This window comes from Pongo abelii, chromosome 11 (genome assembly GCF_028885655.2).
Source record: "Pongo abelii isolate AG06213 chromosome 11, NHGRI_mPonAbe1-v2.0_pri, whole genome shotgun sequence".
Lineage (NCBI taxonomy): Eukaryota > Metazoa > Chordata > Mammalia > Primates > Hominidae > Pongo > Pongo abelii.
The window spans coordinates 145,785,992-145,801,897 of record NC_071996.2 but is presented as its reverse complement, the minus strand read 5'-3'; the positions used below and the strand labels follow the sequence as shown (position 1 = coordinate 145,801,897).

Genomic DNA, 15,906 nt, shown 5'->3' with positions numbered 1-15,906 from the left:
CCTCTGGAGCCTCAGGGCACCTCTCCTGGGCCCCCCAGCTCTTCTGAGTAGAGGGGAGCCCCTGGCAGGAAGTCAGGGTACTGCAGGAGCAACCCCTTGGCTTCCGTGGGAATGAGGGTGCAGAGGGGTGGGGGAGACACCAAGGATATTTGCAAGACAGTCTAGAGTAATAATATGCAAACCAGTACATCAAAGCAAGTCTAAAACATAACCAAGACCAAAAGCTGGTTCTCTGAGTGGGCTGATAAGAGACCTGCCCCAAACCCTGCCGAACAGAACAGAAGCGAGAATGCCGGGGGTAGACAGCGGCTGCCTTTCTGCTGGGTGTGGCCGTGTGACTGAGTCCCACCTGGGGAGGCAGGCAGGGCACCCACCACCAGCCTCCATCCCAGAAAGCTGCCTCCCCAAGTTGCCCACCTGCCGCCTCCCCGAGTTCCCCACCCATCATTCATTCTCTGGACGTCAACAGCCAGAGGGAGCTTGGCGGCTGCCTGTGGAGACACGAGACACAGCCCTGGGGTCCTGGGGCTCCAGCACTGCCCATCCTGACTGTGGTGAGAAGACGCTGAGAGGTAATGGTCATAGCCTTTCCTTCAGTGTGGTGATGGGCCTGGATACTCTTCTCTGAATGTCAGCATGTTAACACAGGATTCACATTTTCATAGCTTCTCTAAATGCAATTGCAACATTTTGATGAAAGTTTGTGTACAGCTGGTCTCTGTTTCCACGTCTGAGAACAAGAGTGTGTTGTAAATATGAACACAAGTGTGTTCATGCTCATGTTTAGCCCATTTCTTTGGTATCCATGCTTTTTAATTTTAATTTTACTTTTACCCTAAAGACTTATTTTCCTGAGTGTGTGTGTGACTATTCTCTGAGACCAGAAAGCATCTTACTAGAAAACATGAGAATCTTTTCCAAGGAACATTTTCAAGAAGAGAAGGAGAGCAAGCCTTCTGTAATGTGACATGGCAGGAGTGTGGCATCTGCATGGACTAAGAGTCAGGAAGGGAGGGTCCCTGGGGGGAGCCTGCACTGGCTTGGAGGTCACTGGCTGTATGCGCAGGCGTTACAGTATTTGTGATGCTGAAACCCAGCCTGGGCGCACGAGCTTTGGTCCAGGGGACTCTCGGTGCCGCATAAGCCTTCCTGCCCTGACCAACTCCTTATCTGCTACTGAGGCATTTACTTGCACACCTACGTGAAGGGCAGAGAGGAGAGGCCACAGGTCCAGGCCAGAGCTGGAAGAGAAGCTTCTGATTCACAAAAACGTGAGCTCCAGGGCTTCCTGCTGGCAGGGAAAAGGATGTGTTGAAAGAGTCACGTGGACTTGCAGCTGATGATAATGGACAGGAAATTTATTTTAAAAGAACAAAAGGAACCTCTGTGAGGAGGGAGATGCAGGGGACGGGGACTTCCCAACAGGGACCAGACATGGGGGCTCCTCACACCTCCCAGGGACCACCATGTCCAAGAGAAAGTTAGAAACGGCCAGACAGGAGGCCCAATGTCAAAAGAAAATGTGGTCCGTAAACATCATGGAGTACTAGGCAGCCATGAAAAAGATGAGATCACCTCTTTGTAGGAACATGGATGGAGCTGGAGGCCATTATCTTTAGGAAACTAACACAGAAACAGAAAACCAAATACTGCATATTCTCACTCATGAGTGGCAGCTAAATTATGAGAACTCACAGACACGGAGAAGGAAGAGACAGACACCGGGGCCTGCCTGAGGGTAGAGGGTGGAAGGAGGGAGAGGAGCAGAAAAGGTCACTATGCTTACTACCTACGTGACAAAATAATCTGTACAGCAAACCCCCATGACACAAGTTTACCTGTGTAAGAAACCACGTGTCCCCAGACCCGAAATAAAAGTTTTAAAAAATTTAAAAAAAAAAACGGGGTTGTTTCCTCACCTGCTTCCTCTGCCACTGGATGCTCCTGGACAGTTGAATCGCTGCCCTGCAGACACTGTTGGAAAACATCTGCAGGCTTTCTAAAAATACAAAAATCAGCCGGGCATGGCGGCGTGTGCCTGTAATCCCAGCTACTCGGGAGGCTGAGGCAGGAGAATCACTTGAACCCGGAGGCGGAGGTTGCAGTGAGCTGAGATCGTGCCATTGCACTCCAACCTAGGTGACAGAGAGAGACTCCATCTCAATAAATAAATAAATTAATTAATTAATTAAATTAAAATTAAAATTTCACAAAGGGCCAAGAAGTGGCTACAGAAAGAGAAGGAGAATAGAGCCGCCCTCCGTCTTTGTCCACAGGCAACACGGAATCTGCGAAGGAGGCGCTATGGTTCCTTTTCTCCAGCGCAGACCCGGCATTCACCCTGAGACCAGCTCTCACTCCTCTGCCCCCGTCAGGGTTCATAGAGTTGGTGTTCTTCCTGGAATCTCTTTCCACACAAGCACATACACAAAATAACGCAGGTGTATTATATGGGAATATAGTTGATTCCAACATAAAATGAGCAGAGTTTTTTCCAAATAACACAGAAACAAAGCCACTTTAAGCATTTCTCTTTTTTTTTCTTTTTTTTTTTTCCAAAAACACTATGCTAATGTATGTGAAGGAAACAGAACACATTAGAATCATGGGAGGGAAAGGCAGTTTGTAATTATGCTCCCGGTAAAGCTTGCGTGCCACAGCCCGTTTTCTTGCATATATTAAATCGACGTTTGTATTTCTCAAACCTGCTCTGAGGTTCCCCTAGTGCCGTAGAAATGTGAATTCCTGTCACTGAGGATCTAAAAGTACAGCTAGTGCTCAGCAAAAGCCCAACTCAACATTATATCTGCATTTTAACATTAAAATAATGTTTCAACAGGGTAGCTGGCAAAACAAAATGAAACACCCTGTCCATTTTCTTGGTATATGGAAGAGAGGCCTTTTTACGTCTTTAGTTTCAGAACATCTCACTGAGTTCAGGGAAGTGTCAAATCATGGCAGCTTTGCCACTCGGAATGCTTTCCACTCTGTGCATTTCCTGATATTTTCAAAGGCCAAGGTCCGTCAATATGTGGATAAAAGGCTGAAGGCTTTTATAGGACTTTCTGGGTTACACTAAAAACAAGTAGCTTCGATGAAATCCACACAATTTGATCAAAGAGCTCTGATGATCAGTCCTTGGGCACTTGGCAATTTCAGTGTGATCAAATCTCGGCTCAGCCACCATTATAAGGGAGTTCTACAGGATGGATTTTTCAATTAAGATGGCAGATAATCTTTATTCTGTCACTAACATTTTAATTACTATTACATATAAATAAATGAGGAGTGTCTAATGATTCACAACCTCATTGAACAAGTCATATCCACACTTCAGACTTTATTTTCTTTCAATAAGGTTCACATATCCAGTAGGACTGTTTAGAGTTGCCTTGTTAATGACTATTAGGCCTTGTTAAAAAAGAAAAAAAAAGAAAAACAATCTCTACGCAACTCATTGTTGTGTGTCCTGTGTCTCAACAGTGTTGAAGAAGGAACTCATTCCTGATACCTGGCTTGAGTTCTCTGTTCTAAAGTTCTCCTCCCTCCCTGCCTGTCCGCTCCTCCTGCTCTCCCTTCTCTCTCTCTCTCTCTCTCTTCTTCATCTGTGAGATGTGATAAATATTTCTGATCAGACCCTTTCCCTTGTTAATGTATATGCCTGTAGCGAAGGAAGCTTTCAAAGGCATTTTTATTTCATGAGAGATTTTCTGAAAGAGACTTTTTAAACCGTGGTTTGATTTACTTGGCTCTTTCTCCAATCTATGGGACAAGGAGGAAGAATTCAGAGGTGAGGTCACTGAGCCTCTGTGTTCTCCAGTCAGTGCTGCAGGGGCTGCACCCTCCGGCCCCCACCCAATGGGTGGGTGACCAAAGGCCCTATAGAGATGTGCCTGGTGCTCACCAAACACCCATCACAAGCCCATTGCCAGGACGAGTGGGAGCACTGGAGACGCTGACGGGGATCACCTTCCAGACATCCTCACACCCATTAAACACCCACAACACGCCCATCACCAGGACGCATGGGAGCACTGGAGACACTGACGGGGATCACCTTCCAGACGTCCTCACACCCATTAAACACCCACAACACGCCCATCACCAGGACACATGGGAGCACTGGAGACACTGGTGGGATCACCTTCCAGACATCCTCACACCCATTAAACACCCACAACACATCCATCACCAGGACACATGGGAGCACTGGAGACGCTGACGGGGATCACCTTCCAGACATCCTCACACCCATTAAACACCCACAACACATCCATCACCAGGACGCATGGGAGCACTGGAGACACTGGTGGGATCACCTTCCAGATGTCCTCACACCCATTAAACACCCACAACACACCCATCACCAGGACGCATGGGAGCACTGGAGACGCTGACGGGGATCACCTTCCAGACGTCCTCACACCCATTAAACACCCACAACACACCCATCACCAGGACGCATGGGAGCACTGGAGACGCTGACGGGGATCACCTTCCAGACGTCCTCACACCCATTAAACACCCACAACACACCCATCACCAGGACGCATGGGAGCAGTGGAGACGCTGACGGGGATCACCTTCCAGACGTCCTCACACCCATTAAACACCCACAACACACCCATCACCAGGATGCATGGGAGCACTGGAGACACTGGTGGGATCACCTTCCAGACGTCCTCACACCCATTAAACACCCACAACACACCCATCACCAGGACGCATGGGAGCACTGGAGACGCTGACGGGGATCACCTTCCAGACGTCCTCACACCCATTAAACACCCACAACACACCCATCACCAGGACGCATGGGAGCACTGGAGACGCTGACGGGGATCACCTTCCGGACGTCCTCACACCCATTAAACACCCACAACACGCCCATTGCCAGGATGCCAGGGGAGTGCTGGAGACACTGGCGGGGACCACCTTCCAGACGTCCTCACCTCCGACTCAGCTATAGCCTCTCATGTGGGGCTCAGGAGCAATCCTTGCTCTTCTGTGGTGCCACCTCCAGTGACTTCAGAATATTCTGAATTCTCCTCATTATTTTGCATATATTTATTGTTGTTAAAATTAGGTTTCAAGCACTTCTGTATCCAGCTCAAAAAATTGTTTCAATATGCACAAAGTATAAGAAATTTAATAAAAAATAACCCCATTAATATTATGGAAAGCTAAGTTACTGATGCATTTTTGATATTAAGAATTCAGTATAGTAAGCAGGGGAATTCAATACAGCTTTGGATTACAAGCTAAACATTTTATGATATGCAAAAAGCAAAAGGAATTTAAAATTATTTGTGGGAATAATATTTTATATATAAATTAAAAGTTTAAAGAACTGAATCTTATGATGACACGCACTTCCAATTCTGGCCAAGATGGAAAAACAGGGAGCAGATTCACCCTCTTGTCTGAAATAACAACAGTAAAATAAACCAGAAGAACAAGTGAAATATTTGTTTAAAAAAAAAATAGCAACGGTTTTCGAGAGTCTGGGGATTAGGCATTGAAGAATGAGAAACCAATGAGATTGGCCCCAGGGGTGCCCTGGTTCACCACCTGGAGGGGTTTCAGGCTGCGTCAGAGTGAGTGGGACCCGGTGGCAAGAAGAGCAAGCTGATAGCTCTGGGACCCAAAGGCAGGCAGAGTTCAAAGAACAGGGAACCAGAAAGAAGGCAGAGGCCAGGAGCTCTGTGGAGGGTCCGCCTTGAGTATTCAACAGAGTTCTGAGTGGTAACTGCCTCCTGAGGGGAGGCTACTCGAGGCCAGGGAGAGAACCACTCAAAATGACAGGAGGGAATAGTGCCCGACACCCATGCAGGGCTGAGAATGCGGGGCCCATTCCCACCAGCCAGACTGAAAAGCCCTTAATTCATAGGGCATTAAGTAGAGCACCCAGGAAAGTCTTGCTTCCATGGTGGGAATAATTCAGCTTGGATTGAACACTGCTTCGATACCATCTAACATGCTGACCAAAACCCCTGCAAAGATTAAATTGTTTCCAAATAACGAAATCATGACCCAGAACATAGCTCAAGGACTTTTTTTTAGGAGTATAAAAATATCCAGCCTTCGAAAATTCACTATGTCTAATATTCAATGAAAAATTACCAGAAATGCAAAGAAGCAGGACAACGAGACCTGCAATAAAAAGCAAAATCAATTGAAATTGGCCAAGAACTAAAACAAATATTAGAATTAGCAGACAAGGACACTACAATATATTATTGTAACACTATATCATATGTTCGAAATGGTAAGTGAAGATGTGAAAGATATTTTTTTAGAGACCCAAATCAAACTTGTAGAGATTTAAACTAAAATGACTGAGATGGAAAATATTACTATACAGGATGTCAGATTGAACATTCAGAAAAGGTGATTCATGAAATTGAATGTATATGATAGAAATCACTCACAAAGAAACATAGAGGAGAAAAGAATTTTTAGAATGAACAGCAGTAATAGATGCAATTGGCCAAGTTCAAAGGCAATTCAGTGGAGAGGGAAGAGCCTATCAACAAGGAACCAGAACAACTGGATGTGCACATGTGAGCAAACAAACATCGATGTGCCCCGTGCATGAAATGCACAGATCAGCAGAAAACCACAACCTCACATTATTACACTGATAGAAAAAAATTGTAGGCAATTTTTGCGACCTTGGAACTGCCAAAAGTTCTTTATAAGACAGCAACATCACAATTGGACTTCATCAAAATTAAAATCCTGCACTTTGAAAGACACTGTTAAGATGATAAAAAGGCCACCCTTTTTGACTGTCATAAAATACTTTCAGAGCATCCATATGAAAGAAAAATTGTATCCAGAACATATACAGAACTTTCAGAATTCAGTATTTGGGAAGAAAACGATCCAATAAAAAGTGGGAAAAAATTTAAACAGATGCTTCACCAACGGAGACATGTAGATGACAAATAAACACAAGGGAAGATTCTCATTAGTTCTTAGGGAAAAGAAAACTAAAACGGAATGAGACGTCACTACACTAACATTAAAATGACTGATCACACCAGGGAGAGGATGTGAAGACGTGGAATTCTCACCCATTGCTGGTAGGAGTGTAAAATTGTATGATGACTTTAGAAAATGGTTTGATAGTTTTTTATAAAGTTAAACATACAGGTATTATATGACTCAATCATTTGACTCTTAGATATTTACCACAGGAAAATAAATCTCAGGTACTTAAAAAGACGTATTACATGAATGTTCATAGCAGTATATTTATAAATACACACTGTGGTGTATCCATACAATGGAGTACTGGTTGATAATAACAGAATGAAGCATTGTCACAGGCAAGAACATATGTCAACCTCTAAATGGTTTTGCTCACTGAAGAAGCCAAGAAACAAGAGTGGATAATCTTACCTATAATCCCATTTACACAGATTCTAGAAATTGCAAACTAATTTACAGGGATAGAAAGCAGATCCGTAACTGAAGAGGCAGGGAGGCTTGCGGGAGACAGAATTATGGGCAAAAAATGAACAAGAAACACAGGGAGCTTTCTGGTGGTGGATACATTCACGGCCTTGATTGGTGTGACGGTTTCATGGTGTGCACACGTCAGAATTTACCAGCTCGTACATTTTAAATACGTATGTTTCACTGTACTCAATCATACCTTGTGGACTGCATCGTGGAGCTCCTGAAATACAGCTTGACGTGCTTCTTTGCGGTGGAAATTCACCAGGAAGTTGGGTCTTCTAACTTGCCTTCCCGAAGGCCCAGGCCAAGGCGCTTTCGCCTGTCTCCTCTCTGGGGTCGCTGCTGGTCTCGCTGTGGAGCGGGTGGGCTCCCGTCCACTGGGGTCACTGCTGGTCTCGCTGTAGAATGGGCCGGCTCCCATTCAGCGGGTTTCTCACCACAAAATGTGCCACATTCCAAAGCACGGACTCATTACATGCACGGCACAGAAACAGCATCTACTCTTCTGGGTTTAGCCAGAAAAGATAAAATGGGCTTCAGTGAAAACGTAAAAGTCTGTGTTTTTTTTTTTCTTGCTCACATTTATGACATGTTGACAGAAGATATGACAGTTTTCCCCCACAGTCTTCCAGTAAAATTGATGTTCCATAAAAATAAGCTATACTTATTTTCTACCTTCATGAAACCGAAATAGCTGGGGAAGCTGATCTGAGAGCAACAGCCATTCAATGATGGGTATCAGAACCAATTAATACTAAGGCTCACAGTGAGAAAATGACTCTTTTACATAAAAACTCAATGCTATTATACTCAGTTCAAAACAAAGGAAGCCGAAATTCCAGATGTTAAGGGTTTGTAATCACTGGTCACTTCCCTCCAAATATTTATATCAGGTGTGGAATCCTCGGAAAAGCAAAAGACTTATCTTTAGTCAAAGAAAAGACAATGAAGAAAATGTACTATCACATTACAGTAAAATTCTTACGCACGTTTCCAACTCTGCATCATCCTCACTGAAGTACAGGTCAATACTTTATATTTTTTAGATATCACAATGATTCATAGTATATATGTGAGTATCTCTCTGTGTGTATATATATATATATAAAATTTGGTTTTCAGACATGTCTTTTCAACATATTAATAATTCATAAATATTTTTCCTGAAAAGGCACACAGCAAATGATGCAAAATCATAGTACTTGATAAATATTTATGCAAGAAATGGAAAAGGCAGTGTTGAAAGACAAATTTAAATTTCTATATAAAGCAAAGGTTTAGCAAAGGTTATTTCATCTGCCTCATTGTTAGAACTCTAAAAAATCAGAGAATCCCAGCAACTGACGGAAAAGTGAACTCATTGACCTTGGGGAGAGCTGCAGTGCCTAGGAGGGAGTAATGCAGTGATTTTAGTGCAGAATGAAGAGTGGGAAGTTCATATTTATTGCCTCATCCACTGACACATCTTTAGAATTAGAGCTGAAGTTCAGAAAGGATATTAACCATGGCCTTAGGATTAAACATCTTAGATAACAATACCTATGCTTTTATCTGTGCTTCCTGCTGGAAACCCACCAAAACAGTCATCATTAAATACAGACATGAGGAAAAGGGTGGGGACAGGGGATAAGGGATGCTGACGTATTTGGGAAGCTGGGAAGTGAGGTGGTGATTCTGTGTCTGGAAGTCAGAATCCAGTGTCTGTCGAGGGAAAAGCCGAGACTTTGGGAAGCTGGGAAGTGAGGTGGTGATTCTGTGTGAGGGAAGTAGGATCCAGTGTCTATTGAGGGAGAAAAGCTAAGACAGGGACCCACCCTCCTCTGAAGGCTGTCAGGGCCCGGGGTGAGAGGGAGGAACATGCCCTGAAGCTGGGATTCCGAGTGGACAGAGAGGAGAGCTCCGTGGAGACAGGGTAGGAGCAGGATCCAGCCCCAGCCCCTGAGCTGCTGCACCTGGTCCCACCACTGGCCAAGAGGCAGGCCCCACACCAGCGTCTCTGGGCGAGGCTGAGTGCAGGGTGAGAAGGCTCCCGAGCCGAACACGACATCTGCCTGTGGGTGGAGGCCTGGAGGCCCCTTGATTCTGGGTGGGAGAGAAAGGGCCACGGAGACTGCAGGGAGGGGCCTGGTGAAGATGCCCCCGCCATCTGGGAGGCTTCCCCGGGGAGCCCACAGGCAGAAAGACCTGAGGAAATCCTCCAAGTGAGGTTCCAAGATGCAGGCAAGGAGAGGAATGAGAGTAGAGGCGATGTCCACACGGCTCCCTGGTGGTGCTGGCTGCCCTGAGCACTCGCTAAATAAACTCTCTCTTTGCCCCTCTGCCTGGTGGCTCCTCTTGATTTTTGTCCTGCAAGAACCCCGGGTGCCAGTAGTGTGTGCAGCAGGATGGACTGTAAGTCCAGATTTTCATTATTCCTCATCCAATTCTCCATAAAAATTAGGAAAATGGGTCTGAGGACTGGCAGACACAGCTGACGTCTCTGCCCCAACCAGAGCAGCTTGGTAGTAGCTAGGGGCTTCCCAACAGCCCGGCTCCCGAGGACACGGGGGCGGGTGGGGGGGACCTGAATGATGCAGGCGTGTGGGTTCTCTGGGAAGTCTCTCTGTGTAAATAAAATGACAATAAAGCCCCTTTCTAGGCGGTGTCAGGATCAAAGCCAGAGTTATAGACAATAGTATTATACCCTCAAGAACCCCATTTAATGAGTGATGTTTGTTGATAGTTCCAAATACATCACAATAGATGTTTTATTATCAAACGTAAGGTTCTCTTTTAAAAATTATATGGCTCACTGCTTTGTTTAGAAATTGAAAAAGTCGGCTGGGTGCTGTGGCTCACACCTGTAATCCCAGCACTTTGGGAGTCCGAGGCGGGCAGATCACGAGGTCAAGAGATGGAGACCATCCTGGCCAACATGGTGAAACCCCATCTCTACTAAAAATACAAAATTACCTGGGAGTGGTGGCGGGTACCTGTAATCCCAGCTACTTGGGAGGCTGAGGCAGGAGAATCGCTTGAACCTGGGAGGCGGAGTTTACAGTGAGCTGAGATCGTGCCACTGCACTCCAGCCTGGTGACAGAGCGAGACTCTGTCTAAAAAAAAATAAAAATAAGAAATTGAAAAAGTCAAAAACATTTATAAGGTATCTAACCATGACTGTATCTGTGACTAGTGAAACAAAATGATTAAAATAAAATCACGTTCTTGGGGGAAGGAACAATGTCAGTGTTTCCAAATACATCTGCCGTGTAGACATCCACATCTATGCTGTGCTGTGACCTAGTTCACTGTCCACGGGGGTGTCCACTCTGCTGCCCACTGGGTCATCCATGACTGAGTTCATCATCCATGAGGGTGTCCACTCTGCTGCCCGCTGGGTCATCCGTGACTGAGTTCATCATCCATGAGGGTGTCCACTCTGCTGCCCGCTGGGTCATCCGTGACTGAGTTCATCATCCACGAGGGTGTCCACTCTGCTGCCCGCTGGGTCATCCGTGACTGAGTTCATCATCCACAGGGGTGTCTACTCTGCTGCCCGCTGGGTCATCTGTGACTGAGTTCATCATACACGGGGGTGTCCACTCTGCTGCCCGCTGGGTCATCCGTGACTGAGTTCATCATCCATGAGGGTGTCCACTCTGCTGCCCACTGGGTCATCCGTGACTGAATTCATCATCCATGAGGGTGTCCACTCTGCTGCCCACTGGGTCATCTGTGACTGAGTTCATCATCCATGAGGGTGTCCACTCTGCCGCCCTCTGGGTCATCCGTGACTGAGTTCATCATCCATGAGGGTGTCCACTCTGCTGCCCGCTGGGTCATCCGTGACTGAGTTCATCATCCATGAGGGTGTCCACTCTGCTGCCCGCTGGGTCATCTGGGGTGCTCCCAAAACGTTCCCATTCCCGCCTGAGGATGGAGATTCTGTGGGCTCCCTCCCCAGCCTGAGCATGGAGGTTCTGCAGGGCCCCCACTCCTCCTTGAGGGTGGAGATACTGCAGGGGCCCCATCCCAGCTGGTGAGTGGAGATTTCATGGGGCTCCCATCCCAGCCTGAGGGTGGAGATTCCCTGAGGCTCCGTCTGGGCTGGGCCCAGGTGTATGCATCCTGTGGCCCCTTAGGTGATCCCCCGAGAAGGTGGGGCTGGGCTGTGGCTCCTGGGCCTGGACCCTCCTGCCTGTCCCTAGGGCAGCTGTGGCAGCGCAGGTAGGAACCGGTCCCACCTCCCAGACCTGGTCCCGTCTGCCTGTCTGATTCTTGCATGGCCTGTGCCCCGAAAGCCCCTTTGAGCAGCCCGTGCTGGTGCCTGGTGACCTGTCTGGAGAGCCTGGCTCTGGGCTGCAGCCCCACCCGGGCCTTGTGAATTCGGCACTGATGCTCCTGGCGCACGCTGAGGGAATCTGGGATCTGCCCTCAGGAATCTTCCTAATATCAGGGATCAGAACATGCCCTGATTTAGGAAGTTTCCCGGGTACTGAGGAATGTCTAGTTGGGAAGTCTCAGATGTGAACTAGAAGTCAGGATTCTTCCCTCATTCAGTACCAATGGGCAGCATTAGGGGTCAGCAAACAAATGGTGGCCCTGAGGCCAATCCCAGCCACCCCGGGTTTGTACGAGGGTCTGCGGGAGTGCAGCGGTCGGTGGAGCTCCTGCCTGTGGCAGATCCCAGCGATGCTGACCCTGTATCCAGGGCCTGGCCCTGGGCAGACTCTGGCCTGGACCGTTTCTCAGCATGAGCGGGGAAGTGCCCCTCAGTGATAAAGTGACTGTGGGCTGCTCCCTGTCACACCTGCCCCAGCTCACCCCCTGGCGCTTCCCACTGGCCAGGGACTGGGATCACTTGGGGCCAGGGTGCTCAGTGCCTGGGGACTGGAGCCAGGAGTCTTCTTCCTGGGAGGCGTGTGGACGGCTATCCTGGGAACAGGGGCCGCCTGACTCCACACACACCACCAGAGAGCGACGGGAAGAAACAGCTCCAGCATTTTGTGGATTGACCTTCTAATTAACTCCAGATTTTTGGTAATTGCTTGTATTTTTAAAAAATAATTTTATCCTTCTTTCTCTTTCTTCTCCTGCCTTCTCTCACCATTCAAATATGCATCCAGGTACATGTGTGCACATGCACACCACACACACATACACACACACCACAAACACACAATCACACACAGGCACACACACCACACACAAAGGCCACACACAAACACACAAAGGCCACATATATGCACACACACCGCTTACATCACAGAAAACACGCACACACACACATGTTCACACGCGACACACCACACACACCACACACATGCACATACCCCACACACAACACAACACACAATCACACATGCACACACCACACACAACACAACAATCACACATGCACATACACACCACTTACATCACAGACACAACACACACACATGCACATATTCACACACGATATACCACACACGTACCACACACATGCACACACACAACACAACACACAATCACACACAGGCTTGGAGGCACCTGGAGTGTTTCTTGCTGGACCATTTGCCCTGAGTGGATCCGCAGTTGCTGCAGACAGTCCCTGTGCATCTCAAGCCCACTTCTTACATTTTCCACATCAGTTGGGGAGACAAGGGCACCTCCCCTGCTGTGCCAGGCGCCGAGGGGCTTGGGGGCAGTGCTCACCGCTTCTTCCCTGGGGTTTCCACCCTGAAAACTGGGACAGCAGCCGCACCCCGAGTGCTTGTGTGAGAGCCTGGCGTGGTCCTGAGATGCAGCAGTGCCCCAGTGCCCTGCAGTCCCAAGCCCTCAGCTCTTGTTAGGCCGTGGAGACCCTGGCCTGGGTTGGGGCTGCCTAGGACCCAGCCTGCCTGTGCCGTCCCTTCCCTCAGGTTCCCTTCCAGGACCTGGCCTGACATCAGGCCAGCCGTGACCCATCCCCAGTTTCTGCAGGGATCACAGCTACAGCCCGCGTGCTGGGAGGGCAGGGCCGTCTCCCTGTCTGCCTGTGGACATGCCCCCTGGATCTTCTCTCCACAAGATGTACAACATGGAAAGTAGGCATTCCTCCCAAATAAAGACATACAGACTTGGTTTAGGGAAAGAAACATGCTAAGAAGAAATCTCGCGGGCTTCCTGTTGCTTGCTTTAACGTTTATGGTGTTTGGAGGAAGCACAGTGGAGTCCCACGCCCAGTTCATCTCCCTGGAAATGTGTCATCGCCCTCCGTAAACGCATGAGTCCCATGAATAGAAATGAGCGAATCTCCCCAAAGCGCTGAGCCTAGGAAGGGAGATCTCCACGAGCTGTGTACGACTCTGGCTTTATAAAACCTACAATGGGGAGGGAGATCTCCATGAGCTGCGTACGACTCTGACTTTATAAAACATACAATGGGAAGGGAGGTCTCCACGAGCTGCGTACGTCTCTGACTTTATAAAACCTACAATGGGGAGGGAGATCTCCATGAGCTGCGTATGACTCTGACCTCATAAAACCTACAATGGGAAGGGAGGTCTCCACGAGCTGTGTAAGACTCTGGCTTTATAAAACCTACAATGGGAAGGGAGATCTCCACGAGCTGTGTAAGACTCTGGCTTTATAAAACCTACAATGGGGAGGGAGATCTCCATGAGCTGTGTATGACTAAACATACGATGGGGAGGGAGATCTCCATGAGCTGCGTAGGACTCTGACTTTATAAAACACACAATGGGAACTGTTGAAATATGCCTGTCGTATCTAAGAGGTTACCAAACACATGCTAATAGAGACTTCAGCCAAATAATAAACACAATTCATATTTTCCTGATTAGAAAAAACACCATGATGGCAAAGCTTTTCATCGTAATTTACTCAGAAGTCATGGATCACTAAATGGAAATGCCCTTTAGTCTGCTCTGAAATCATCCATGTCCATTTTCCTGGCAGTTAAGAAGCAGACCAGTGTGGAAAATGATCACACCGCCCTCCAGACCACCGCGGGGGCCGGGGGACCACGCCTAGTGGCTGGGAAAGCGGGGGAGGCTCTCACGAGCTGGGCCCGCCTTGCCGTCCTCAGCGCTGGTTCTCGAAGCAAGCCCCCGACGGGAACCGCAGGCAAGTAACAGAATTTTCCTCCCTTTCGAATGTTTACTTTTGCCCCGCTGTTAACCCTGAGGAACATTTAACGAATTCACCTCATTTGGTTTCCACCGTGAGTCTCACTGAGGACTCTGGGGCGCCGGCATCTTGTGGTGAAGGAGGTCCCAGGCCTTCGCCTCTGAGGTGAGGTTGCAGACTCCTTCCCGGAGGCGCGAGGAGGGCACGGGCTCTTTAGAAAGCTGGGCGGCTGGCCAGGGGCGTGCCCGGGTCGGGGCTGGCACACGCGGAGGTTTCCAGGCGCGGTTACCCGCGGCCGCAGCCCGAGCTCTCCGCAGCCGCCTCCGTAGTGCGGGTGGAGTGAGGCTGTCCAGGTCACTTCCCGGACAAAGGCTGCAAATGGCTCCTATTCGCAACAGGAATCAGTGGGTTTTTTTAAAGTGTGAATTCTGAGGCTGCAGTTTTGCTTTCTTTGTGTGTCCAGCAGGTTATATCTGTTTAGTTTGCTGTGGGTGTGAAATGCTAGAGGATTAAAGATGCCGCCTCTGGCCGTGTCGTTGGTGAGGCGTTTTTGGTAACTTCGTTCACTGTGCTCAGGACTGTTGAGACGCTGTGAGGAATTTCACCTTCCTTGGTTTTCAGGGGCCCGCCGTCCAGGGGTGGGTGTCCCCCCTCCCTCAGAACCAGGCTGCAGCTTCAGAAGAGAAGACGGGATGTATTTTTAACGGAGATTGGGTTCAGATTTTCCGTTCCTGGAAGAATCGACAGGGGCAGTGGTGCCGGCCCTTAGTCCCCTTCTCAGCCGAGGCACGTCGGGGTGCAGAGGCCCCGGAGCACAGGAGGCCTCGGGGATCCAGGGCAGCTCTGGGCTTCCGGGCCCCATGGAAGACGCTGGGCCCCCTCGCGGAGGCTCCTTTTGTTCCTTTAAAATAAATTTCTTGTCCAAGTCTGAGCCTCACTTCTCAGTCGCTGCTCTTGAGCCTGTGGACAAACTATTCCACTCAAGTCATGTCCCTCCCTTTCGAATGGGGACACTGGCATCTGGCCACCCACACTGTGTTTCTCTGAGAATGAAAACCCTTGACACTGGAACACACAAACCGTGTATGTCTTGGAGCTGAGACGCCGTGCCCGTGTTGTTATCACCACCAGCGGGGCGTTCCAGCGTCCGCACCACGAAGCCCCGGGCATTGCCTGGTCACCGCCAAGGAAGTGCATCCCGGCTACCACGAGAAACCCCTGGGTTCAACAGTTTGGCTTAAGACGTCTTCTTCTGCACCTCCCTGGAATTTCTCCTATTTCTAGGTCCATTACTTGTGACCATGAGAAAAATCTGCCATCCCCTGCGTCCTCCACCTGCCCTCCACATG

General features: G+C 48.5%; 1 long non-coding RNA gene across 2 annotated transcripts in view; it reads right to left on the bottom strand.

The window, feature by feature from the left end:
• Positions 1-14,887, bottom strand: part of LOC129058204 (uncharacterized) — a 28,580-nt gene extending 13,693 nt beyond the window's left edge. Inside the window, exons 1-4 of one of the 2 annotated variants that reach the window (XR_010136142.1) lie at positions 14,635-14,887; positions 10,420-10,560; positions 7,664-7,972; positions 1,920-2,135 (exon numbers count right to left, since the gene is read on the bottom strand). This is a non-coding gene — a long non-coding RNA (uncharacterized LOC129058204). The remainder of the gene's footprint in view (positions 1-1,919; positions 2,136-7,663; positions 7,973-10,419; positions 10,561-14,634) is intronic. The other variant, XR_008523183.1, reaches the window with a different exon arrangement.
• Between the last annotated feature and the right edge of the window lie 1,019 nt (positions 14,888-15,906).